Here is a 26,780-nt window from a genome sequence, read left to right on the forward strand (position 1 = left end):
TTTATTTATGCATTTCCAGAATATACAATTATAAACTGAAACAATAATGAGTACAGATAAAAAAAACCCCCCCAAATAGTTAATCATAACAATGTTTCTAAATTTAAACTCAATTTTTCTCTAGTACTCATATTAGTCAGAGTCATATTAGTCACCTAGATAGGATTTTAGACAGTGCTGGGGAGGAGCCGGCTGTCGTGGTACACGTGGGCACCAACGACATAGGAAAAGTGGGAGGGAGGTTCTGGAAGCCAAATTTAGGCTCTTAGGTAGAAAGATTAGATCCAGAACCTCCAGGGTAGCATTCTCTAAAATGCTCCCTGTTCCACGCGCAGGTCACCAGAGGCAGGCAGAGCTCCGGAGTCTCAATGCGTGGATGAGACGATGGTGCAAGGAAGAGGGATTCAGTTTTGTTAGGAACTGGGGAACCTTTTGGGAAGGGGGAGTCTCTTCCGAAGGGATGGGCTCCACCTTAACCAGGGTGGAATCAGACTGCTGGCGCTAACCTTTAAAAAGGAGATAGAGCAGCTTTTAAACTAGAACAAAGGGGAAAGCCGACAGTCGCTCAGCAGCGCATGGTTCGGAGAGAGGTATCTTCAAAGGAAACTAATGATGCATTAGAATTAGGGCATCCCGACAGTGAGGTTCCAATAATTAGAAAAATAGTCCAAGTGCCTGTAACTAAAAACTCACCTGAGCTAAAAAATTCTAACTTATCCCTATCAATTAAAAAGCAGAATAAAAATACAAACAAAAAACAAACTTTGAAATGTTTGTATGCTAATGCCAGAAGTCTAAGAAGTAAGATGGGAGAATTAGAATGTATAGCAGTAAATGATGACATAGACTTAATTGGCATCTCAGAGACATGGTGGAAAGAGGATAACCAATGGGACAGTGCTATACCGGGGTACAAATTATATCGCAATGACAGAGAGGAGCACTCGGGAGGAGGTGTGGCGCTTTATGTCCGGGATGGCATAGAGTCCAACAGGATAAACATCCTGCATGAGACTAAATACAAAATTGAGTCTTTATGGGTAGAAATCCCTTGTGTGTCAGGGAAGACTACAGTGATAGGGGTATACTACCGTCCACCTGGTCAAGATGGTGAAATGGACAGTGAAATGCTAAGAGAAATTAGGGAAGCTAACCAAATTGGTAGTGCAGTAATAATGGGAGACTTCAATTATCCCAATATAGACTGGGTAAATGTATCATCGGGTCACGCTAGAGAGATAACGTTCCTGGATGGAATAAATGATAGCTTTATGGAGCAATTGGTTCAGGAACCGACGAGAGAGGGAGCAATTTTAGATCTAATTCTCAGTGGAGCACAGGACTTGGTGAGAGAGGTAACGGTGGTGGGGCCGCTTGGCAATAGTGATCATAATATGATCAAATTTGATTTAATGACTGGAAAAGGAACAGTGTGCAAATCCAAGGCTCTCGTGCTAAACTTTCAAAAGGGAAACTTTGATAAAATGAGAAAAATTGTTTGAAAAAAACTGAAAGGAGCAGCTACAAAAGTAAAAAATGTCCAAGAGGCGTGGTCATTGTTAAAAAATACCATTCTAGAAGCACAGTCCAGATGTATTCCACACATTAAGAAAGGTGGAAAGAAGGCAAAACAATTACCAGCATGGTTAAAAGGGGAGGTGAAAGAAGCTATTTTAGCCAAAAGATCTTCATTCAAAAATTGGAAGAAGGATCCAACAGAAGAAAATAGGATAAAGCATAAACATTGGCAAGTTAAATGTAAGACATTGATAAGACAGGCTAAGAGAGAATTTGAAAAGAAGTTGGCTGTAGAAGCAAAAACTCACAGTAAAAACTTTTTTAAATATATCCGAAGCAGAAAGCCTGTGAGGGAGTCAGTTGGACCGTTAGATGATCGAGGGGTTAAAGGGGCACTTAGAGAAGATAAGGCCATCGCGGAAAGATTAAATGATTTCTTTGCTTCGGTGTTTACTGAAGAGGATGTTGGGGAGGTACCCGTAATGGAGAAGGTTTTCATGGGTAATGATTCAGATGGACTGAATCAAATCACGGTGAACCTAGAAGATGTGGTAGGCCTGATTGACAAACTGAAGAGTAGTAAATCACCTGGACCAGATGGTATACACCCCAGAGTTCTGAAGGAACTAAAAAATGAAATTTTAGACCTATTAGTAAAAATTTGCAACTTATCATTAAAATCATCCATTGTACCTGAAGACTGGAGGATAGCAAATGTAACCCCAATATTTAAAAAGGGCTCAAGGGGCGATCCGGGAAACTACAGACCGGTTAGCCTGACTTCAGTGCCAGGAAAAATAATGGAAAGTGTTCTAAACATCAAAATCACAGAACATATAGAAAGACATGGTTTAATGGAACAAAGTCAGCATGGCTTTACCCAGGGCAAGTCTTGCCTAACAAATCTGCTTCACTTTTTTGAAGGAGTTAATAAACATGTGGATAAGGGTGAACCGGTAGATATAGTATACTTGGATTTTCAGAAGGCGTTTGACAAAGTTCCTCATGAGAGGCTTCTAGGAAAAGTAAAAAGTCATGGGATAGGTGGCGATGTCCTTTCGTGGATTGCAAACTGGCTAAAAGACAGGAAACAGAGAGTAGGATTAAATGGGCAATTTTCTCAGTGGAAGGGAGTGGACAGTGGAGTGCCTCCGGGATCTGTATTGGGACCCTTACTGTTCAATATATTTATAAATGATTTGGAAAGAAATACGACGAGTAAGATAATCAAATTTGCAGATGACACAAAATTGTTCAGAGTAGTTAAATCACAAGCAGATTGTGATAAATTGCAGGAAGACCTTGTGAGACTGGAAAATTGGGCATCCAAATGGCAGATGAAATTTAATGTGGATAAGTGCAAGGTGATGCACATAGGGAAAAATAACCCGTGCTATAATTACACAATGTTGGGTTCCATGTTAGGTGCTACAACCCAAGAAAGAGATCTAGGTGTCATAGTGGATAACACACTGAAATCGTCGGTGCAGTGTGCTGCGGCAGTCAAAAAAGCAAACAGAATGTTGGGAATTATTAGAAAAGGAATGGTGAATAAAACGGAAAATGTCATAATGCCTCTGTATCTCTCCATGGTGAGACCGCACCTTGAATACTGTGTACAATTCTGGTCGCCGCATCTCAAAAAAGATATAATTGCGATGGAGAAGGTACAGAGAAGGGCTACCAAAATAAGGGGAATGGAACAACTCCCCTATGAAGAAAGACTAAAAAGGTTAGGACTTTTCAGCTTGGAGAAGAGACGACTGAGGGGGGATATGATAGAGGTGTTTAAAATCATGAGAGGTCTAGAACGGGTAGATGTGAATCGGTTATTTACTCTTTCGGATAGTAGAAATACTAGGGGGCACTCCATGAAGTTAGCATGGGGCACATTTAAAACTAATCGGAGAAAGTTCTTTTTTACTCAACGCACAATTAAACTCTGGAATTTGTTGCCAGCGAATGTGGTTAGTGCAGTTAGTATAGCTGTGTTTAAAAAAGGATTGGATAAGTTCTTGGAGGAGAAGTCCATTACCTGCTATTAAGTTCACTTAGAGAATAGCCACTGCCATTAGCAATGGTTACATGGAATGGACTTAGTTTTTGGGTACTTGCCAGGTTCTTATGGCCTGGATTGGCCACTGTTGGAAACAGGATGCTGGGCTTGATGGACCCTTGGTCTGACCCAGTATGGCATTTTCTTATGTTCTTATGTTCTTATGTAAGTAATTCTCATAAAGTTATATATAATAGAGCAATAACAGAGGAATCTTGGTAGAAGAAAATTCTACCAGATGAACAACTGAAATTGAGTTATACAGGTACTTACTTATTTCACCTCAAGTACTTCAGTCACACTTTCTTGGGGATGTGAATCTAAAAAAACCCTAAGCTGTGAAACTTCAAAGAAGACAAATTTTTTCTGCTGTAATACTATTTCACACTTACAGGGAAATTTCAAGAACATTTTCCCGCCTATCGCTTCTACGTCTGCTCTGAGTCCAAGAAACCTTTTCCTCTTATCTTGGGTTTGTTTTGACAAATCCGGATAAATCCAGATTCTACTTCCATGGAAAAGAAGTAATCTATTTTTCATATAAGATCTAAAAACAAAATCTGTTTCCATGGCAAACGAAAACGAGACATGTAATACTGATCTATTTGTAATCACAGTATCTACATTTGATTCTATTATCTCTGTTAAATTCAAGGTATTTTGGGCTTCAGTATTAGTTACAGCAGATAGTCCCTTTGGGGTTACATAGTTGATCTTAGAAACTGTAGGTATAGTAGCTAAAGGAATTTTCAAAATTTCTACAAGATATTCCATGAACATTTCATAGGGTGATATTACATCAAGTTTTGGGAAGTTTATTATTCTAAGATTTAAATAATGTATTCTCCAAAACTTCTAGTTTCCTATCATATATTATCTCTGCACGTGCGAATTTCTGCTGCCAAACTTCTAAATTACCAAGTCTCTAATAACTTGTTGAATTTTAATATCTGCGTTTTGCATAGATCTTTCCAAATTCTCAAATCGTTGATTAGAATCTGTTGTTATTTTAGTAAGATTAACCACTGCTACCTCCAAAGCTTTTATAGCGTCCCATAGTGTGTCCATAGTTATTTCAGCTGGTTTGTCCAAACATAATATAAAACCCTCAGGGTTTCTTGATTCAGTTCTCCCCCCTGTGGCTGAAGTTCCTTCCCCCATCTCATGAAAATCATTTTGCGGTTTTAATAATTCAGAGGTAATTTGCAAAGGTGGAGGAGGCATACTTGGGGCATCGGGACTAAGTGATGTCTCAGTCAGGGAGGGAGACAATTGCTCAATGCCTCCTCCAGCGACCTGTATCACCGGTTCTATACCTGTTACGGGAGGAAAAAAGGCGGGTATCTGAGGCTGTAAGGCAATAGGTTTAGGGGAAGATGTGGACATCTCCCTAACCTTTGCCTTTCGTTTTGTATGTAGCATTAAATCTTAATAAAGTTGACTGAAGTGCCTCGGTGCTTGCCCTTCCAACCCTTTACTCAAACAAATCAAATAACTTTATGAGTGGAGGTAACGGAGAGAGAGTAACAATGTCCCGTGAAGTTAAATTCAAGTTTCCTTGGGTAATTACCTTAATTCCGAAAGTTTCGTGGCTGTTTCAAGAAGACAAAGCCGCGTGCCCCTTTGGCGCACGCGGCTTCGGCGATGCACTGACGGCGTCGGATCTTATTCGCTGGGAGGCCCCGCCCCCGTGACGTCAGTTCACGGAAGTCCCTCTGTCATCCCCTGCTCGGAACAGGGCTAGAACAGCTCCAATTGAGGAAATAAACTTTCAGGTAATAAGTTTTTTGCTCCACAGGCAGTGTTCCCTCTCACCTCCACCTCCTGATCTGTATTTTTAAACCATGTATTCGGTTATGGCGATGTATTTTTAAACCATGTTTCGGTTATGGCGATGAAGTCGGGGTTCTTTTCTTGGATTATGTCTGATATTAGCATGAATTTTTTGGATAAGGATTGAGCGTTTATCAGGAAGAAGGTGATATAAAATAGGCTTTTGATGTGTTTCATAAGAGGGATGTTAATCAGGTATCTGTTTCTCTTCTGATGAGTCACGTTGGGAGGTGAAGCCATGACTGGGCTGTTTGGTGTTTTTGGAGAGTTTGAATTTCCTTCTGGTCTTGGTGTCGTGGCCAGTGTGTGGTTTATGCTGGAAGGCTGGATGAGTGTTGGGGGGAGCTGGGTAGGGTCTGGAAGGGTGCTGTATGGTATCGGGAGTGGTCAAGGTGAGTGCTGGGTGCGATCTGGATGCGTGGGGGTGCTGGTAGGATCTGGACGCGTATAGGATGAAAGCTGGAAGAGATCAGTAAGAGTGGTGTAGGTGATCAGGATGATTGCAGGGTGATAGGATGAAAATGATGAAATCTGGATGCGTGTTGAGGCTGGATGAGATTGGGAAGAGTGCTGGATGAGAAGAGGTTGAGTCCTGGAGGAGCTCCGGATGGGTGCTGGATGACGTTAGGATGAGTGCTTGATGAGGTCAGGGAGTGTTGGAATAGCTGAGGATGAGTGCTTAAAGAGCCCTGGATGGGTGCAGGATGCCGTCTGGATGAGTGTTGGATGAAGTCAGGATGTGCGCTGTCCTGTGTCTCACGAAGGGGCGCACTATTTGTGAAAAGCCGGCAGAGTTAGGGTGGGTGCGGTTAGACTCACCATCTGGGTCCTACAGCGTTTTCTGGCATCAAATCACAATTTACTTCTTTATCCCCGATCTGGTTCCTTGCTGGTACACCGCTCGGGCTGGTGAGCGAGATGAGGGTGTTCTTTGGTTGAGTGAGGCGGATGAGTGGTGAGGGAGTGTCCGTCTCCTAGAGAGTGAGTGCCCGTCTGCTGAGTGAGGAAGGTGGGTGATGGGTGGGTGTCCGTCTGTTGAAGAGGGAAGAGTGTCCGTATGTTGAGAGAGGATGATGAATGATTAGAGAGCGTCCGTCTGTTTGTGCCTTGGGAATGGCAGTATAGTAGTAGATATCCCGTGACTAGGATGGATGGATAGGGTGGTGTGAGGTGTGGGAATCCGTCTGTTGCGTGTCCGTCCACAGAGTGTCTGTTGAGAGAATCTGTTGAGTGAAGAGTCCACTGAATGTCCGTCCGCTGAGTGTTAGTCTGCAGAGTAAGTAGGATGGATGAATGTTGGATGATTGTTTGATGAAGAGATATGGAGTGGCTGGGTTGGAGCGTGCTTTAATGAACACCTCACATGTTTAATGAACACCTCACATTTCACAACTCAAGCAGACCTACAAGACAGCAACACCAAGCAACACTGCATACCCATTCACCCAAAGACTCTAAGCTTAGCTCTACTAAAGCCCGGGCACTATCTTTAGCTGCCCCTGCGCTCTGGAACAAACCCCCCTTCACTACGACAAGAAGCATGCCCAAAAAAATTCAAAAAAGACCTGAAAACGTACCACCTGTTCATACAAGCTTTCTCTGAACACCCCTCTCTCCCATGACACCCTCTCCCGTGCACTCTCATCTCGACTGTCAAATATGACTCTTCTGTAAATAATTTCTTTTCTATATATATTGACCTTTATTAAGCCCCTTTGGGCACACTATTTGTTTTATATCTGTAAATTGTTGAATATTTATGCATATCTTTATAGATTTCAGTTCCTTGCTTTCACTGTAAAGCGCTTGTTGCTAAGTTTTGTTCCATGTAAACCGATGAGATGTTCAATGTTCATCGGTATAGAAAAGCTTCGAAATAAATAAATAAATGGGCAGGCTAACCCACCCTTATATTGCATTTGCTGGACTGCCCCCCAGCCCTTCCTGCGTATCTGACTTCCGTCCCTTTCCCCCTGTCTGATGCCCCCCTATTCAGTATTCGGAAGCGGAGCACCACCAACATTATGACCTCCTGTCCCATATATGGGGGATGAATCGGTTCCTTTTAAGTAAGTTTGTGACTTCTCACATTCTTGCTTAAGTTTAAGATATCAAAGCCAATTGATGCAGTCTTTAATATGATATTTCTCCCATCCCTTTGGAAAAAGGCAAGTTAGTGCTTCTCTCCCAATGTTGGTGAAGTATAAAAGATGGAATTTGTTTTATACAGTCATTTATCGCCTACCTCTTCCTTGTTGTTTTCTCCTCTCTCTCCTTCTACAGTATCAGGGTGATACCTTTTACTCCTCTTCTCCCAATCCTCAGTAGATGCACATGGGCACTAGATGGAGTTCTCTTTCTCCTTCTTTCTCTCAGGATGGCTGAAAGTCATCCTCTCCTTGGATCTTGATTATCTCAGGTCCCTCTTGCATGAAAGGAACTTCTCCTATTTAATGACAGAGCAAACTTAAATCTGCTTTACTGAGCCCCAAGTTACTAGGCACTCCAAACTCAAATCAATTAATTTAAAGAGTAAAAGGTAGACTGGTAGGTTGGAAAGAAATGCCCATCCAAATAAAATGATCTCTATGAAGACTTTAAATTAATTAATACAAAAGTCAGAGAATAGCCAAGATATGCTGTCTCTTTGAAAACAAAAGGAAATCCACAAGGTAAAATAGTGATCTGGTTTTATGAACCAGAGGGACATATCCATTGCTTACCGCCACATGGGGGAGCTGCAAACCCATGTCTCTCCCCACAGCAATGTTATAGTCTTCTATCTAAATCCTAGTAGAAGACTAACAGGATCGCTACATAAGTATAAAATCAATAGTGCAAACAATAAATAAACAAGCAATATATTAAATAGGTAAATAAAAGTGAAATTCATAAATAGAATTCATAAATAGGAAAGGAAAGGAAGAGATTGAGTGATGATATGCAGGGAAGTGAATTTAAATATAGTATACAATTACACTTATGAACAGAAGTAGAAGAGAGAATTGGCATCAGAACAGACAAGTCAAATTGTATAAATGAAACAAAACAAATAAGAAAGGCAACAAAGGCTGAGATAAGTGATAAAATGACAGAGTAGTGAAGAGATCAGGACTTGTCAAGGAGCTCGCATAGGGGCAACGTGACCTCCCTTAGCACACAATTCACCCTAGAGGAGGCTAAAAATGTAAGCAGTCTCAAATCCCTGGACATGATGTCAGGTCCACCAAGTCCAATGGGAGATCGAAGAGATGGAAAATTACAGCAAGATTCACAGTAACATGCAAACAGTAGTGATAGCCAGGGCAGAAGGTTAAAGTTCCTGGAGGAGGCCAGAAATGTAAGCACTTTCAAGTCCCCAGAAGTGATGTCATGTCCATCAATATAGCATCAATAGCATAATGATTATATATGACAGAAATGCAACAGAAATTCCTGAGCTATAGGAAGCAAAACAACAAGGTAAATTTTCTAAAGGATTTACACATTTTAAACTAGGTTTTACACATATAAATGCACTTTATAAGTATAAGCGGGCTTTTGGAAATTGCTATGATAGTTTGGTACATTTATGTGAGGAACTCCTTTGAAATTACCTCCAGTGCTGCCACATTGTATAGCTAATATGTGCAATTTGTCATTCATTTATTCTGGGAAAGCAGTGAAAGCCTTGCAAGGAGTGATTGGGAATCAAGTACAGTTATCTGCATCCAAGTTTCTAAATAATTTCCTCATAAAGTGAAAAAAATGTTTCTTAATCTGGACTTCCTCTATAGAACAAAAGAGTATGTCTTCTGTCTGTTAGATTAAAGAATGTGTCCCCTGTATTTTGTTTAGTGATTGTAGTTCATAGTAGCAGCTACAATATATGACCCCCTTTTTATTTCCCTTCATTGGCCTAAATGTCTATGAGTAATATCCTTCTGGAAAAGGAAAAAAACCCCAAAGCCCAAGTTGTCAAGTGTTGTTTTCCTATTCCCTAATTCACCGTGGTTCCCCCTCCTTCCTCACAAACCCCATTCTGCAGGAAAACAGATAACACAAAAGACACTACAAAAAGCCCCCAAAAAAGAGAAAAAGGAAAGGGAAAAAAAATTCAAAAGAAAAATGCAAAATCAGTTATGAAGGAGGTAAAAAATTGACAAAAGCAAAACAAAAAACTTCTGTGCAGAAATGCAAAAAGCAATAGAGAAAACAAAGTCTTTCTTTAAACAAGAATGATAAGGGCAGGGCTTCATTCTTGCCACTTCCCTAGAGAAATACTATCTTGTCATACTGTAACATAAATTCTCACATAAAAAGAAAGGTTAATTAAATATTTTAAATCAAATCACAAAGTAAAAACAGCCTTATACAGAATGGGTTAAAGCTTCATTTCTTAGCAAAGCAGAAAAGTCTGTCAAAATCTTTGTTCAACTTCTTATCTTAAACTTTTATATTCCTAAGGGCTTAGTCACAAGCAACAGACAGCAAGGAAGATTCATGACAGGTTCGAGTGATGGGAGAAAAAGAGAGAAGATTTTTTTTCTTCAAACAGAAGCAAAACACACAAAAAATAATATAGACAATATAAAAGTCATGAATATTACTTCCCATCACCTCCCCCTGTGCAAAACCCTTTAACTAAAGCAAATTTACAAATCGCTTTCATATTTTATCATTCAGAAACAGAGAGCATTCTGACGGTTGTAAAACATTTACAGTTAGTAAACCTAAACACATCAGTAGTTTCAAAAGAGAGGGAAAAAGAGCTCAACTGGTAAAACAAATTAACAAAGATTTACAGAGATAAGAAACACTGGGGGAAAGGAAAGATGATTTACAAGTAAATTTGGAACTGCTTTCTCATTAACAAAAACATTGAAATGCCAGGAAAAACTGCATGCCGCATCAAAATTGTTGCAGGTTCACTCTGTGCGAGTGTGTAAAAGAATAGAACACAAGAACAACACAAACAAAAGGGCTGGAATCCCTGGGGCTCTTTGCCTGTCCCCACAGAATCCACCTCAAGACCCAAAGCAATATCCTCCAGGCTCTTTCCCATCTTAGCAAGACCCACTACTTAAAAAAACACAAGGCCACATTCATACACTCTTAATTTCACACACTCTGTCAGCATACAGTAGATACTGGGATAAGTGTTATTTATTAATGCTAAGCTATATTCCAGAGAGCAAGGAGAATAAACGGATGTAGTAAAGGCAAATAGTTGCAATGATAACGTAATACAAATATATTCTTATGGTTATTAGAGCAGCTGAATTGCTTCTGTCTATGAGGGTTCTCTTTTACTGTCTCTCTGTTTCCCTCCCCCTGCCAGTTATATTATTTTTATTTGCATATCTCAAACAGTATTGTGAAAAGTACTGGCAGTTTCCCAAAACACAGTCCAGGCCGAGAATGCCCTCTCCATGTCTGTTATTCTGACTCAGGCCAAGTAATTCCATTACAACATGGTGGCAACAGTCATGTTACACCTTTTGCATTTCTCAATATGAAGCACAGTGGCACCTGATGTCTCAATGGAGCCAACATCTACAACCACTTTTTCACAAGGTGACTATATCTAACACTTTCATCCAATCTTTGGCATAGTGACTGGAACCTTCAAATACACAAGAAAGATTACTCCACATAAATCATCTGGAGCGGAGAGCAATCTTCAATGTTTTAAAAGTATTCAGTTTTTGGCTAAAGGAGAAAGTAGTGTTGATCTAAACAAGCAACCAAATAATAGTTTATATTGTAGGAACAGGCAGAAGAACAGGCTGTTTCAATCTCTGTCAAGATAAATGCAAGATTAAAAAAAAAAAGTCAGTTTCCCAAAGAATATACCTGATAGCTGTCTATCTCACTGAAAGCCAAACCAGAATGAACACACTGCATGAATGGTCATTGGACATTAGGTAGCACAGGAACTGTTTCAACTTTGGGGCAATCTAGATAGACCTCTTTGTAGCATTATGCAACAACAATGTTCCTACTTACTGTTCTATTAGACCAGCAAAGGACAGTCTAGCAATGGATGCTTTTTCAACTCTCTAGAATCAAGGTTTTCTTTATCCATTCCCCCCCAATTCCACTTATAGCCAAAACAATTCAAAAGTTAAGAACAGAAAATGATCTGATGATTTTGATAGTATATTGGATCATGTTAAATTGGTTACTATGGCCTCAACTCCTACTTCTTCAACAACCAAGAAAATTGTGAACATTCTCTTTCCTGATTCAAAGCAATGAGAATCTTCTCCATCCTTACCTTATCTTTCTTTGGCTTTGACTGCATGGATGTTGAAAGTAACTTTGTCGCTTCTTTGCACTCACCTACTGAAGTGAATAAAATTATTCTAGCATCAACAAAATGCTCTACAATAATTAGAGTAGAATTAATTTTATTGTGTGATAAACTAGTTTGAGTGGTAGGGGAGTTTTTTGGGGGGAGGGGGCAGTGAGGATGAATTTTCTGTTTTTGTAAGCTTATTGATGTTTTTTATGGTATGTTCTTTATTGTAACCACTTTGACAGTGTTTCTACAAAACAGGTAATCAAAACTAAATAAATCTTACAACTTTAAATGGAAAAGTTTTTCTACCTGTGTTCAAGTCAATAAGGAGCCTTTTAAATGTCCCATTCCCCTCTTACTTCGCTACCTTTTAAGTCTAACACATTCGGGTTTTGAAAACAGTATGCATCTTTGTGCTATAGCAGCAATTGATGAAAATTCAGGAGGAATTCCTATCTTTCAGCAACCTACAGTTGCCAGATTAATGAAATGACTAACTCTTTTAAAACCCCTGATTAAAGATCCACCTTGGTATCTAAACAGTTCTTGCTCAGTTCATGAAATCATCTTTTGAGCCTTTAGCAAAAGCAGATCAAAAACTCCTAACATAGGGAAGCAAGAAGTGAAGCTCGCTACCGTTCACCCCACCCCCTTGTACAAGAATTACAGTACACATATATGCCTTTAAAATCAAGGCCGCAGTTTATTACATAACCTAACCCGAGCCCTCAAACTTATTATACAAACAGTGTAAAACCCTGCCCCTTCCCCCCTCTCCTCCTTGATCCTCTTCACTTACCACCACGTCCCAGTGGTGAGACTAAGCCATCACTCCCCTCTCACCTACCCTGCCGCAGCCCCAGCGAGGGTAAGCTCGCAGCCTGAGCATCAGGCCCCCCCCCTTGCTCATAGGCCATCCCGTGTAGCAGCCCCAAACTACACGAGATTCTTACCCCTCCCCCCCCAATGTCCTTTACAATCCAATACAAACACTTATCACGGGTTTCCGCCACAAACAAAGACAACCTACTGCGGCCCCTGACCCCTTACACATTGGTGCTCTAAACCCTCCTGCAAAGCATTGTTAAATAAGTCAATACCTGCTTCTGACAGGTGGACTCCATCGGAACAGAATAAACCTCCCAACACCTCCCACGACCAATCATGTCGCACCCAAAAAAACCTTGTCTCTGTAGCTATTTACCGATCTGTCGGTTCAATTTTTTAACCCCCTGCTTCCACACAGGTTCGGTATGATGTCGGATCCTAATTATTATGTCTGACCAACCCACCTTAGTATTTGACATTGCATTCATAATGCATGCCAAACGTTTCCGCATGTGCTCCTCTAACTTTCGCTTTCTCCTTGGTTATGTTAATGTTTTCCCCATGTTCACCGATATGATATGATCTGTATCATGAATGTTGGTATAGAAAAGCAATAAATAAATAAATAAATATGTGCGCCACCAGTTCTCTGCAAGAAAATTCCCTGATATCATTGCCACCTAAATGTATAATGAGCACCCATGGCACACCCCAACTCTTAACAAGCCTTTGCAGGAAAGGTATCAACTTCCCCCAGGTCATGCCCCCTTTGCCGAACCATCTGATTTTCCATTTCACGCTATCCAAGGTCAGATTCGCTCCATATGGACGCTTTACTGCCCGGCGCTGAGCCCATTTCACGAAGGAATGGCCCATGACCCAAGCACATTCCTGCTCACAAGACACCCCCTTTGGGTCTGCAAAAGAAAAAACGGACGTTAGCCTCCGGACATCCCCCCCCCCACCACTAAATCCCCTTTATTTCTCATTTCCTTACGTATGACTTGTATGCATTAGATCGCCATCTCCTGATGGACTGTATCATCCGAACCGGTAATCCTAGCTCCTCAGCAGTAGTCGCCGCTCCTATGTGGAAGGAATGGGACGTGAAGTATTCAGCGTCCCATCCCAAACCCTCAACCACCCACGTCAGAACCTTGTAAAACTGAAAGATGGTCAAGGGCGAGCCATCGGCGTACACCAAAAACAAGCCCTGAACTTCCGGTCGCACCCGTGTGAATGCTTGAGTGGTCCACACCAGGCATACCAACTCGTCACGCGCCAAAACTAATGAAATCCACTGACCTCTACCTCTTTGATCCATCTTTGATGTGTGAATACACAAGGTGACCGTCCTCTCGTAAACCCATACCTGTTATGCCAAATGCCCATTACTGGCATGCACCTTGGAGCGTGCAACTAATTCGCTCACCCGCATGGCTCCGTAAAAGGGAAGTGCAAATGCTGCTCAGAAGAGCAATACCTCGTAACGTGACCAACAAACCTTTTCCAATTGTCCCGCTTTCAACAACAATTTGGCATACCGAATTGGTCGCCTTTTATCACAGACTTCGTCATCTTCTTTCACCCACCCGCCCAACACCCGCTTCACTAGGAAACCAGTGATAGGATTTCCCCTTCCCCCCAATTTCTGAAAAAAGGAAAATCCCATTAACTGAGAACGCGCAGACGCAAGGGAATATCCATTCCACTGTGCCCACAGTATGAACTGGACGATATCGAATTCGCAAACCATCCCTCCTTTCCATCTTAGCGTCTGCAAAAAGTGAGACACTACTCCCCTGCCCACCGCATATGACTTCCACGTGGCCGGTGCCATGGATTGTTGAATCAATCTCCATGTTTCCGACAACCCAGCTGCCACAGATACTCTGGGAATGGCTCTCCAGTCGAACTCGCTTGTGGTGCCAACGCCTGAAATACATCCCACTTGAAACGAGAAAGAGCATCCGCAATCACATTCTGAGTACCTGGCACGTGCCTAGCCATGATAGGTCACATTCCATTGCAAACACAAGAGTACCAACTCCCGCAACAGCCTAGACACTTGTAAACATCTAGCAGCCTGCTGGTTAATCACCTGCACCATCCCTAAGATGTCACACCACAAAACAACTCTTTTATTCTTAAGTCTATGTCCCTCAATAACAAGCACTACCACTATGGGAAACAGCTCTAAAAAGGTGATGTTCTTCGTAAGACTCTTTTCCCAAGCCTCTGGCCAATGCTCCGCACACCAATCACCTTGAAAGTATACACCGAAGCCGAATGCCCCCGCTGCATCCAAATATAACTCCAACTCTCCATTAGATATTTCCCCTTCCTGCATGAAGTAAACCCCGTTAAAGGACTCTAAGAAGCCCTCCCAAACACCCAGTTCTTTCTTCACACTCTGCTTCACACTGATAAAAATGATGTCCTGCCCACAAACTGATAGACGTCGCAGACAGCCTGCGTATGAACGCCCTGCCCATCAGGATCACCCGGCACGCAAAATTAAGTGAACCAATCAATGACTGCATCTGCTTTAAAGTCACCTTGGTCGCCTTTCGTACTAATTTCACCAATTCCTGCAGCTTGACAACTTTATCCAAAGGCAAACATGACACCATTCTGATCGAATCCAACTTAATACCCAGGAAAGTAAGCTTAGTAGTCGGCCCTTCTGTTTTTTCCTGCGCTATAGGGACCCCTAAAGAACGAGTTACTGCCAAAAAACCAGCTAACTGATCCTGACATAAGCTAGACTGACTAGGTCCCACAAACAAGAAATCATCTAAGTAATGCAACATATCTTTACACCCCGTATACCTCATGGTAGCCCACTGTATGAAAGTGCTGAAAGCTTTGAATAAAGCGCATGAAATAGCACAACCCATGGGCAAGCAACGATCAACATAGTAACCTCCCTCAAAGACAAAACCTAATAATGGAAAGCTCTCTGGGTAGATAGGTAATAAACGAAATGTGGATTCTATATCCGCCTTTGCTAGCAAGGCCCCTTTTCCAGCACCTCTCACTAAAGCAATCACCGCGTCGAAGGAAGCATACCATACTGTACACACTTCCCGAGGAATGAAATCATTTTTTGAAGATCCCACCAAATACGATAAATTCAAGTTCAATCTGAACTTCTCCGGAGCCTTCTTCGGTATAACCGCTAACGGAGACAAATGCATGCTTTCAAATGGTGGCTCCACAAATGGCCTAGTCACTCTACCCAACTGAATCTCAGATCTCAACTTAGCCTGTGCCACATCCACCATCTTATAGGCCGACCTAGCATTGCGCGCTTGCCCTCCCGTACCGGGACCCTCATAAGGGATACGAAAACCTAAACTAAAACCAACGCTCAAAAAACTGGCTGCTTCGACATCAGGATAACACCGTAACCAACTTTGTAACACAGAAAGAACAACCGGTGAATCCGTCTTAAGGTGCCGCAGAACCTCAAGATTTTCCGCTCTTAGGATTGGCAACCCCCTGCCCCTGAGGATACTTAGTGGCCGGATGCGCCCCTCCACATCCAGTGCAAAAACACATCCAGTGAAAAAAACAGGTAAGTTTATTGTATCGCCAGCAGACATCTGACCCGCCAAGTGCAACTTTGTTCCCACCTTCCGACTTCCTAATGCTCCCTTGCCCCCAAAAGGAACCACCTGAACTGCTACCTCCAGCAAACCCCACCGGATTACCACTACTAACTCCCCCTGCCCCTGAGCTTTTAGTTGTATTGCCACCTTTGATGGTCATCTTAGTTAACCACAGGTGTATGTCTTGAGTTCCCCAAGACATGAATCAATTGCCAGCCATCTTGCCACGAAATTTCTCATCATAGTTGAGCCAAGCCCAACCTTCATAATCCGCATAAGACAGCAATGCTCCATACTGAGTTGCGTCAACATGCCCTACTACGCTGACTAATCTCAGGAAGCCCCGCACCCAATTAACCACATTTTTGGCTACCCTTGGCCCTGTCCTCACTCCTTTTCCCATTTTCTTATCTTTCTTCTTATCCTTCCTGCCCCTCTTCGCCCCTCTAATAATTTGAAAATATTCACATATTTCCATTTTCGAATACGCCGCACCAGACGCTTAGGCACCTCCTCCCACAATTCAGTTAATGATGCCAAAGCCGGATGTCCCACATCATGCCTAGGGCCTTCCTCTAATACCACATGCTGAATTGGTCCGGACTCCCTAGAACTGGAGGAAGAGGAAGATAAACTAAAAGAGGAACTGAATCTAGCCCTCCTTTTCTGCTGCCCCGACGCATGCGATCTGTGCTCTGATTCACCTCCTTTCTTACCTACCCCCAAAGTCGCTGCACTGCTTTCCTGAGCCTCTTCTGGATGCACCGCCAACTTCTTTCTGGGAACGTGCCCCTCCTGTCCTTGCGGGAACTCTTTATCCCTCCACGCCTCCTGCCTCGAAGTTCCTGGAAACGCCACATCCGCCGCATCTGAAATAGAAGGTGCCCCTACCCCCATACCCCCCCAAAACCCTGGCCTTCACCCCTTCTCGCTTTTCCCAAACCTGCTGGATGCTGAAACATGTCAGCCTGAGCCCTGCTCACGCCCATCTGACCATGTAACCCATGTTGCAACAATCCCGGGAAAAAAACTCTGGCCCCCTCAACTGCCCCCGAGTCCAACGACCAACCCCCAAAGGTACCCATACCACTCTGATCTTCCCCGTCCCCCTCCTTCGCAAATCGGGTACTCATATAATTCCCTAAAATATCCGCTATAAGCTCCGCCTGGGAAAATCGTCTCAGTCCCGCTGTCCCATACATTGGCAGTGCCCTAGCATACCCCATACTACTACCTCTACCCCCCTTTTCCCGCACTATCCTTCACTACAGGCACCTCCGCTGCCTGCCTCCGAACTGGACGCTTACCCCTCCCTTGTGCACCGCCCACCCTCACTTGCGTGGATATACCTGATAGTATGGGAAGGGGAGGCAGGGTGTCTGCCCGCTCCTTAGAACCCTGAGCTTCCACAGTCGTTTGCAGCACCGCTCTCCTCCTTCTCAAAAGAGCCTTACCTTTTCCTTCGCGGCTGAGCTGCATAACTTGCCTGCCCCTCACAGGATCCGTCTCTCTAGTAGTGCAGAGTAGGCCACTGCCAGCCATACCTGTGCTAACCGGCTCCGAAGGAAAAACGGGAGGTGCAAAAACCGCGGGGGGGGGGGGGGGGCATGCAAGGTATGGGCTGGAAGCATCGCGGGAGAGCCCTGGAAAAGCAAATCTCCCACCGAGGCATTTAGAGAAATTTTGTCTGCAGAGCAAAGGGAGGCCTCGCTGGGTGGGGAGATGCAGGAAGGGGTGGGCAGAGCGAAGGCTGGCGCGTCTGCAGACTCAGGGCCACTCTCGCCGGAATCGAATGCCCTCTCAAGCGAGGTTGCCACTTTATGGGGGGCCCGCACCTGCAAGGGGGGGAGGCTGGGGGACGTACCCAGGGGGAGGGCCGTCGGCAATGGGATTGCCACGCTGTCGGGACACACCAGAGAAGGCCTGGTCGAGGATGTGTGTACCTGCCCAGGCTGCGCCAGTCTGGACGCTGTCGGGGGTCGGCCGACCACCGCAGCAGGTAGGGAAGTGGCTCCATGTTCACGGCCGTGCTTCATGCTGCCACTGAAAAACACCTTTGCACCAAAAAAACGCCGACAAAAAACAACCCGGATCAGCACAAGCTGCGGAGCAAAAGCAAGCTATTGCTGTTTGCCTCGCCGCTTCTTGCTGACTGAGGCAAGCAAAATAAAAACCGCCAAAACGCTACTGTTTCTGAGGTAACCAATGGCGAGACGCAATTCAAAATTGTTGCCATCGCCATGGGTTACCGCCACCCCCTCCTCCTCCCCTCTCTCCCTGCGTTTGCCCCATGTTATCTACGGCAGCACAGGACAAGCCCGTGCTGCCTCTCCTTTCTTGGAATGTTTTGTTTTTGATAGCTGTAACTTCAGCCCAGAGAGTACCGTAAGTGAATTATAATTTTTCCACAACAGGGTAGCCTTGAAAACACATCTTAAAATTTCTACCAAAAGTTGCCTCTGTTTCACTTAAATCAATCCATGATATTGCCAATGTTTTCCCCAAGTCAACATTCCAATAAGTGCGAACAGGCTGGATTGCAAAAGGGCTTAATTTTTCTACTTGACAAGAGCAAAGTCCTACAGGAACTTCTCACTGCTATTCATTTCTTTTAACCCAGTCAAACAAGTATTTTCAATTACGAAAATAGTTCTTTCTACTTAGATTTCTTATTTTATCTTTTACTCAATCAAAATGACAACTTCAAAGTACAGGGAAAGCTTATCAAGTCAGAGCTTCTGCAGCTTCCTTGGCCTATTTTCACTCTGCTTCTATAGAAGATATTTTCAAAGCTGCCACCTTCACTGCCTAGAAAATACTTCATATCAAGACAGCAGTGATGGTCAAGCATTTCTCAAAAGTTTGTTTAATTGATTCTTTCAACTCTCCCACCAACCTCTTCATATGGTTTGCATGTTTTTTCACAACCACTATAAAAGCATAACAAATATTTTCATGCAGCCCTCAAATTGAGAGTCCCTATATGTATTCCTGATTATTGTTCTGCTTGTCCATGGAGGAAGCAAAGTTGTTTGCCTGTAATAGGTGTTCTCCTTAGACAGTAGGACAAATCAGCCACTCCGTCTCATCCACCTCCTCATAGAGTTGAAGGTTAACGTGCTACAAAGACCCGAGGATACTAGTGGTGGTGGTGGCTGTGTGGGATTTATGTGCTCTGATTTGTCCTGCTGTATTTGGAGAACTTCTGTTACAGGTAAGCAGCTTTGCTTTAATTGGAAACATTCACATAGTTGCTAATAAAGGAGAAAGGTGCTATTGTTAAGTGGTTTCAATCTGCCAGATGTGATTGTGACATCCCAGCTGTGGTGTCATCTAGAAGCAGGACAATTTATTTGTTTACTAAGATTTATAGTCTGCCTTATTACCAAATAATTTGTTCAAGGCGGATCATGGATTGTCGAAAGGAAGAATTGTTCTGGCAGTTTGTGACAATAGCAACATATGAGGGGGCAATACTGGAAAATAGGTAGAGTGTTTCTGATATAATATAGTTGGGGGATCACCTAGGTTCCCATGATTACTGGATGGGGTATTTCAGTATTATTTATTTTATTTATTTATTTAAAATGTTTATATACCGCACTTTCAAACAGGCTTGATCAGGGCGGTTTACAATATCATGTTCACAGTGTTGCGTAAAAGTTAACATAATACATAAAATTAAAATTAAAATAAACAAAAGCAAACCTACAGTATAACGAGATGTGATGATAAATGTAAGGTATTAACTGTACTATCAAAAGCTTTTTTAAAGAGGTAAGTTTTTAGATTTTTTTTTAAAACTCTTTAACACAGTCAGAGATGGTTCATTCAAAGATGAGGTCCTGGACTTAAAGGGGTAAATTTTCAAATGGTTTATGCTCCTAACTTTTGGACTTAGGTCTTAAATTTACCTTTTCCAAAATATACTCATGCTGAGTTTCTAAATTTAGGACCATGGTTTTATAAGGGGTGGAATGGGGAAATAAAGTTAAGAGCCTAGAAATGATTTTCAAAACTAGGTACTTAACTTAAGAGCCTAAATCTAGGCCAATGAATAGCAGCCCTAAATTTGGGCCCTTAGTTTTAAGCACCTAAATTTATGTGAATTGTCAGCTGAAAACTAAAGCCCCTAAGTTCTGCAGAAAATAGGTTTCTAACTTAGGGCCTGATTCACAAAGCATTTTTCCTATAGACACAGAATGGGAGAAAAGCCTTAGTGAATCAGATCCTTAGGAACCTAATATAGGAGCATAAATTTTGGAGTTTTTTTTAATATTGGCCTCAAAGAAGACTACCTTTATTAAGATAGGGAGTACCTTAAGGAATGGGATAAGCCAAGGGAAGTGGAAGAACAGTGGGCAAAATTAAGGGGATATTTTATGGGCAGCAATCCTTTTTGTTAGGAAAATAAATAAAGGTAAGAGGGAAGAGAGGCCACTCTGGTTATCTAAAGAAGTGGCTTAAAAGGTAAATGAAAAATGGTTAGTATTGATAAACTACAAGGAATTACAGAAAGAGGACAGGTAACTCTAACTGGAAAAGTTAAGAGAAGCTAGGAAAGTAATCAGGAGAGCGAAGGCACAAATAGAAGAAAATATAGCTAAAACAGTAAAAGAGGGGGATGACTTTCTTTTAGATATGTGACAGGAACAAGGGCAAAAGTGATTAAGATTCAAAGGTGAAGTGATGGAGTGGAATATATAGAGACTGATGAGGAGAAAACAAAATTGCTTAACAAATATTTCTGTTTATGGTGGGGGAGCTTGGAATAGGACATTGAAAATTTCCACATAAAGGAATGGAAGTGAGATAGACCATGAATTTTCAGAAGACTGTGTTCACAAAGAGCTAAGGAAATCTAAAAATAGAAAGAGCAATAGGGCCAGATAGGATACATCCAAGGATATTAAAAGAACTTATGGAATGTCTGGCCGCTCAGTTGTCTGAATTTTTTACCACTTCTTTAGAGTCTGAAGTGGTTGGAAAAAGTGGGAATGAGCAGTTGTCATTCCTTTTCACAAAGGTAGAGGTAAAGAGGAGTCTGAGAACTACAGGCCAGTTAGTCTGATCTCCATGGTGAATAAACTAATAAAATCGCTGCTAAAACAAAGGATAGTGTAATTTCTGGAATCCAGTGTATTACTGGATCCAAGGAAGCAGGATTTATTTACCAGAGGTAGGTCATATCAGACAAACTAATTGGTTGTTTTGACGGGATGATCAGAGAGTTGGATCAGGGAACAGAGCTAAATGTGTTGTACTTGACTTTCAGCAAGATTTTTAATATAGTTCCTCATTGGTGACTTAGAAACAGGGAGGATAACTTTAAAAGAATTGCGTGCAGCAGCATATAGGCATGTATGTGGCCTTAGACATATTTGTTATAGTATTTTGTAATATGTACTTTGATATGTGTGTGTTTAATAAAATACGCATAATTCTACCATGCAACATGTGCACAAATACATGCAACATATTGAAACCACATACATCAATGGATTGAACATGCATACTTTACCCGCCTATTTTAATACATATATGTATGTACATTTTACATGTGAAAGTAGACTAGGACTTACTTGCAGAAGTCCCAATGTACACATATAAGTCAATCAATTGTAAAACATATGCGCATCAAGGAAATTAGCCAATTTTCAATTAGTTCACCAATTCACCCAGTGCTTCTCTAGGTCATCAAGATCCTCCTGGTTCTTCATCCTCAACTACCCTCAGCTCACCTAGAACTTACACCCTGTCAGTACTACACAATAAACACATTTAATATTACGTAATCCAGATAATTTTTTTACTATTAGACTGATATTAGTTTTATTTTATTGTACATCACATTGATTTACTGTATAAACCTAAGATTTGCAATTAATCAAGTATTGAATAAACATAATTATCAGACACAAGAATGTTGGAAAATGTATGCATGTATGTGTCTTTTAAAAAAGCAATTTGCACTTGTAACTGTTAGCCCTACCCCAGAACATCCTAAACTGCTCCTTTTTCATACACCTATTTGTGCACGAAAATGAACAAATGCATGTATTTTTTACTTTTATAAAATATGGAATAAGTGAATATAGGCTATTTATGCACACATATGTTATATTTTATGCACACAACATTTTGAAAATTCACCCTATGGGTGGTGTGGCTCAATATTACTGGGGCTATTTATTTACTTTGAATGATTAATGGTGTTCAAAAGTTCAGCCTATGCTTTAAAATGAGAATATTCTGGTTAACACAGGTTATTTAAAGTTTATCTGAGGGAGGAAGAGGGCAGTGGATAGCCTTTCCTATAAGGGATGTGTATTATATATTTTTTTCTAGAGGGGTTAAAAGCTTAACCTATTTCTTAAAATGGGGGAAGATTCTGCAGTGTAGTGCAAGAACAGGCCTAGTAGGAGTGTGCCTGTTTGATGAGTGGTAAGTGTGAATGTTAGCCAGTGGCTGTGTGACTTGTAGTTAAGAAGTGTGTGCCTAAGGTCTCAGGACTAGTAATTTGAGGAAGGAGTCAGAACATCAGGAAGCTTTGGAGAGTCCACGCCACAGGGGTTTGAGGAAAGACAAAAGTGCTTCATCCATAAGTGCTACACAGAATATACAAGGTGAAGTAGAACAGCAGTGCTTCATACAGAAATGCTACCAAGGATCCATAGTGTGGGGTGAGCTGCAAGGGACCTACAGTGTTGAGACTGAACCTGAGAGACCAGTGTGACTTTCAAGGGTGAGAATCAAGGAGTGCCTTGGGTTTCCAGCAACCCAGAGGTGAACAGAAGTGCAAGTGATTTGGATTACAAGTTCTTACTTACTAAGACAAAGTTTGGAATTTGGATTCTGCATTCCAAGACTGTGCTGGGGAGGGGGTTGCAGCTGGTTATTTCAGTGCAAGGCTCGAGACTAGCACTATGCTCCAACAGACCAGAAGGTGCACTGTCTCAAGAGCTGCTTCTCTGTATAGAGACTGGATTGTGAGCTGGCTCGGAACAGTGAGTACTAAGTACTGAAAGGGGAAGAGGTTTGTGTGTGGACTTACTCATGAACCGTGTTGGGGGTCTGGCTGTACTTCGGGGGAGGGTTGCAGCTGGTTATTTCAGTACAATATGCCCAAAGGACTCTGATGCTGCTCCTGTAGGGTGTATGTGGATGTGAATTGCTTCTGAAGTAAGTGCAGAGTGGTGCCTTCTATAACAGAGGACAGCAATACCATCAGGGACCCTTAGTGGTCCCACAAGTAAAGGAATAAAGTGTGCAGGAACAGAGAGAGAGAGAGAGACTGCCCTGAAATGAAGTGAGGAAGAGAGACTGCTGATTGAAAGACAGCCCCTGAAATGCATCAAATTATAAATGAGAAGATGGAATCACTGAGGCTTAGGTGCCTAAGTGAAACAGCTGGAAAAAAATCAAGTGGTGATAAGGGAGTTTTATGATTTAACCAAGATTATGACTATCTTTAAGAAGAGTCTGAACTGTGACCTGAACTTCAATAAACATTTATTTTATTGGAGCACAAGCAAAGTGTGAATATTGGATTTATTGGACAAGTTACAAATGTCTTCAGCCAGTTTGGCCTTACAGATTATCCTGTCTTCAGCCCATTCCCAGACACTGAGTTTACCCGACCCCACATCTATCAGACACACACTCCCCGGGGCTGGGAAGGTTTCTCCTTGGCACAGGGGTTACACTGAGCACTCTAGGTGTGGTCCTAAAGTGACTGGGTTAGAGAATGGCTAAGTGGGAGGTAATGATAGTGGTAAACAAAGTTTATGCCCAGGGAAGGGGTAACCACTGGTATGCTACAGGGATTGGTCCTTAGTTCAGTTCCATTAAACATTTTTGTTAACAATATTGCAGAAGGGTTATTGGGAAAAGTTTGTCTTTATGCAACAGGATAGGCACCCTGAAGGGTATAGAAAACATGAAGGATCTAGCAAAGCTTGAGAGAGGTCTAGAGTCTGACAGCTAAAAATGCAAGGTGCTTAGCACTGATTTTCAGCACTAAATTAAGCACCTAAATAAAAGCAAATATATTGCTAACCTAAATTCAGGCTGCTAAGTTTTAGGTCCCTGAATTTAGGACATTTTTCAGCCAAAAAGTTAGGGACCTAAATTCAAATTAAAATCCTCTTAAATTTTGGAAACTAAGAATAGCGCTTAACATTATTTGAAAATTGATTCCTATGTTTGAAAATTGATTTGAAAATTGATTCCTGGATCTGATATTCACCAATGAATTCCTATCAAACACAAAAATATCTTACACACCAGTCCCTTGGTCTGATCACTACCTCCTTCACTGTGAAACTCAAGCTAACGGTACTAACACCAGCAAAACAAAAGAACCATACTACTTTAACTACCGACCCCCCTTCCAACCTGACATCCTTCTACAAGAACTTGGAAAAAACCTATCCACTCTGGATCTATCCAACATAAACAATGCCACTCAATCATGGCACCAACTCACACTGGAAACTGCCAACAACATAAACCCGGAAAGAACAAAACAGATCAACAACAAAAGAGAAAAAACAAACCCATGGTTCAATACCCAATTAAGAAACACCAAATCCACCCTAAGAAAAAAAGAAAAGGAATGGAGAAAAAACAAATGCACACTAACACTTGAAAGATACCACACACAGTTGGCAATATACAAAAAAATGATTAACAATACCAAACGAGTCTTCTACAGTAAAAAAATCAAAAATTCCCCTAACAACTCTAAATCACTCTTCAACATAGTAAGCAATCTGATTGCAAGCAACAACAGCAGTACAACGCCCCAATCCAAAAACCTTAGCCAAGATCTTGCATTGTTCTTCAAATACAAAATCAACAAAATTACAAGAAACCTCAACAGAACCACAAGCATCGACGACCTACCAACCATCAATAACATCTCACACTGGTCCACCTTCGAACCCATATCAATAACCGAAACTGAAAAACTCAGAAAACTAAACCCAGCTCGCCATGAACTTGACACAATCCCAATTAGCACCCTAAAGGAAATAGCTCATATCATCGCTCCACTTATCGCTGCAATAATAAATCTCTCAAGGAAGGTGAACTCCCTGATAAACTAAAAGTGGCAACAATTAAACCCATATTAAAAAAAAAAGCCACCTCAGCCCAGACGATCTAAACAACTATCGCCCAATTTCAAACCTACCTCTCCTCGCAAATCTGACAGAGAAAGCCGCACTCAAACAGCTCAACGATCACCTTGAAAGCAACAACATCCTTCACCCCACCCAACACGGCTTCAGAAAAAATCATAGCACAGAAACCTTACTCCTCAATCTATCTAACACAATAATAAGAGGTTTCGACAATGGACAAAAATTCATCCTAATCCTCCTCGACCTCTCCGCAGCATTTGACACAGTAGACCACAAAACCCTAATCTCAAGACTAGCCGACATCGGTCTATCCGGAAAAACTCTCGACTGGTTCACATCATTCCTTAAAAATAGATACTTCAAAGTAAACATTAACAACCACTGCTCTGATGCCATACCCCTTGAAACCGGAGTACCGCAAGGATCAGCACTATCTGCCACATTGTTCAATATATACCTTATACCACTCTGCACGCTTCTCTCAAGTCTCGGCATAACATACTACATGTATGCCGACGACATCCAACTAATCATACCCGTAACTAACACAATCAAAAACGCAATGAAAACCTCAGCCACTTTACCGCGACAAAATCAGAAATATGCTAAACCACATGAAGCTATGCCTAAACATGGATAAAACGGAGTGTATACTACTTGAGAAAAAACAATCCGGGATCAACATGAACCACACCATACAAATCAACAACTCACACATCAAACTACAGGACAAAATGAAAGACCTCGGAATATGGATAGACCCAGAACTTAACTTCAAAAAACACATCTCCCAGAAAATCAAAAAAGGCTTCCATAAGTTATTAATCCTCAAACACCTTAAACCTCTACCATATCAACCTGACTTCAGAACCATTCTTCAATCTTTCATATTCACAAGTTTCGACTATTGCAACTCACTACTGATAGGCCTACCAAAATCCACCATTCGACCACTCCAACTACTTCAGAATGCAGCAGCCAGAATCCTCACTGGGCGCAAAAGATCCGACCACATCACCCCAGTCCTAAAAGAACTACATTGGTTACCCGTGGATAGGAGAATCGAATATAAGACTCTGACCATTATACACAGCGCAATTCACAACATGGAAAACACAGGTCTAAATAACATCTTCCAGAGACACGTCTCTCAACGTAATACGAGAACAACTAACAAGTTAAAACTCAACATCCTAACAATTTCAACTGCCAAACATACTACTGTCAGAAACAGAGCCATCTCAATAGCAGGCCATCACGTCTGGAACTCACTTCCAGAGCAACTAAGACTACAAAATAACACTAAAACCTTTAAAAAAGAACTCAAGACCTGGCTCTTCAGACAAACTTTCAAAGACGGGTTTGGATAAATTACCCAGCATAACCAACACTCCATAACCCTACAGACACTTCATACTTTTTTACTTATCACTAAACCATTCCATTACAGTTATTTAATCCATATAATGATACTCCCAATATAACGCTAGGAAACCTGATAA

The 26,780-nt window shown here is 41.8% G+C and overlaps 1 protein-coding gene across 3 annotated transcripts in view; it reads left to right on the forward strand.

Moving 5' to 3' along the window:
* Positions 1–26,780, forward strand: part of PIGG (phosphatidylinositol glycan anchor biosynthesis class G) — a 504,708-nt gene that overhangs the window by 358,756 nt on the left and 119,172 nt on the right. The window lies entirely within an intron of this gene.

This window comes from Rhinatrema bivittatum, chromosome 1 (assembly GCF_901001135.1).
Source record: "Rhinatrema bivittatum chromosome 1, aRhiBiv1.1, whole genome shotgun sequence".
NCBI classification, from domain to species: Eukaryota; Metazoa; Chordata; class Amphibia; order Gymnophiona; family Rhinatrematidae; genus Rhinatrema; species Rhinatrema bivittatum.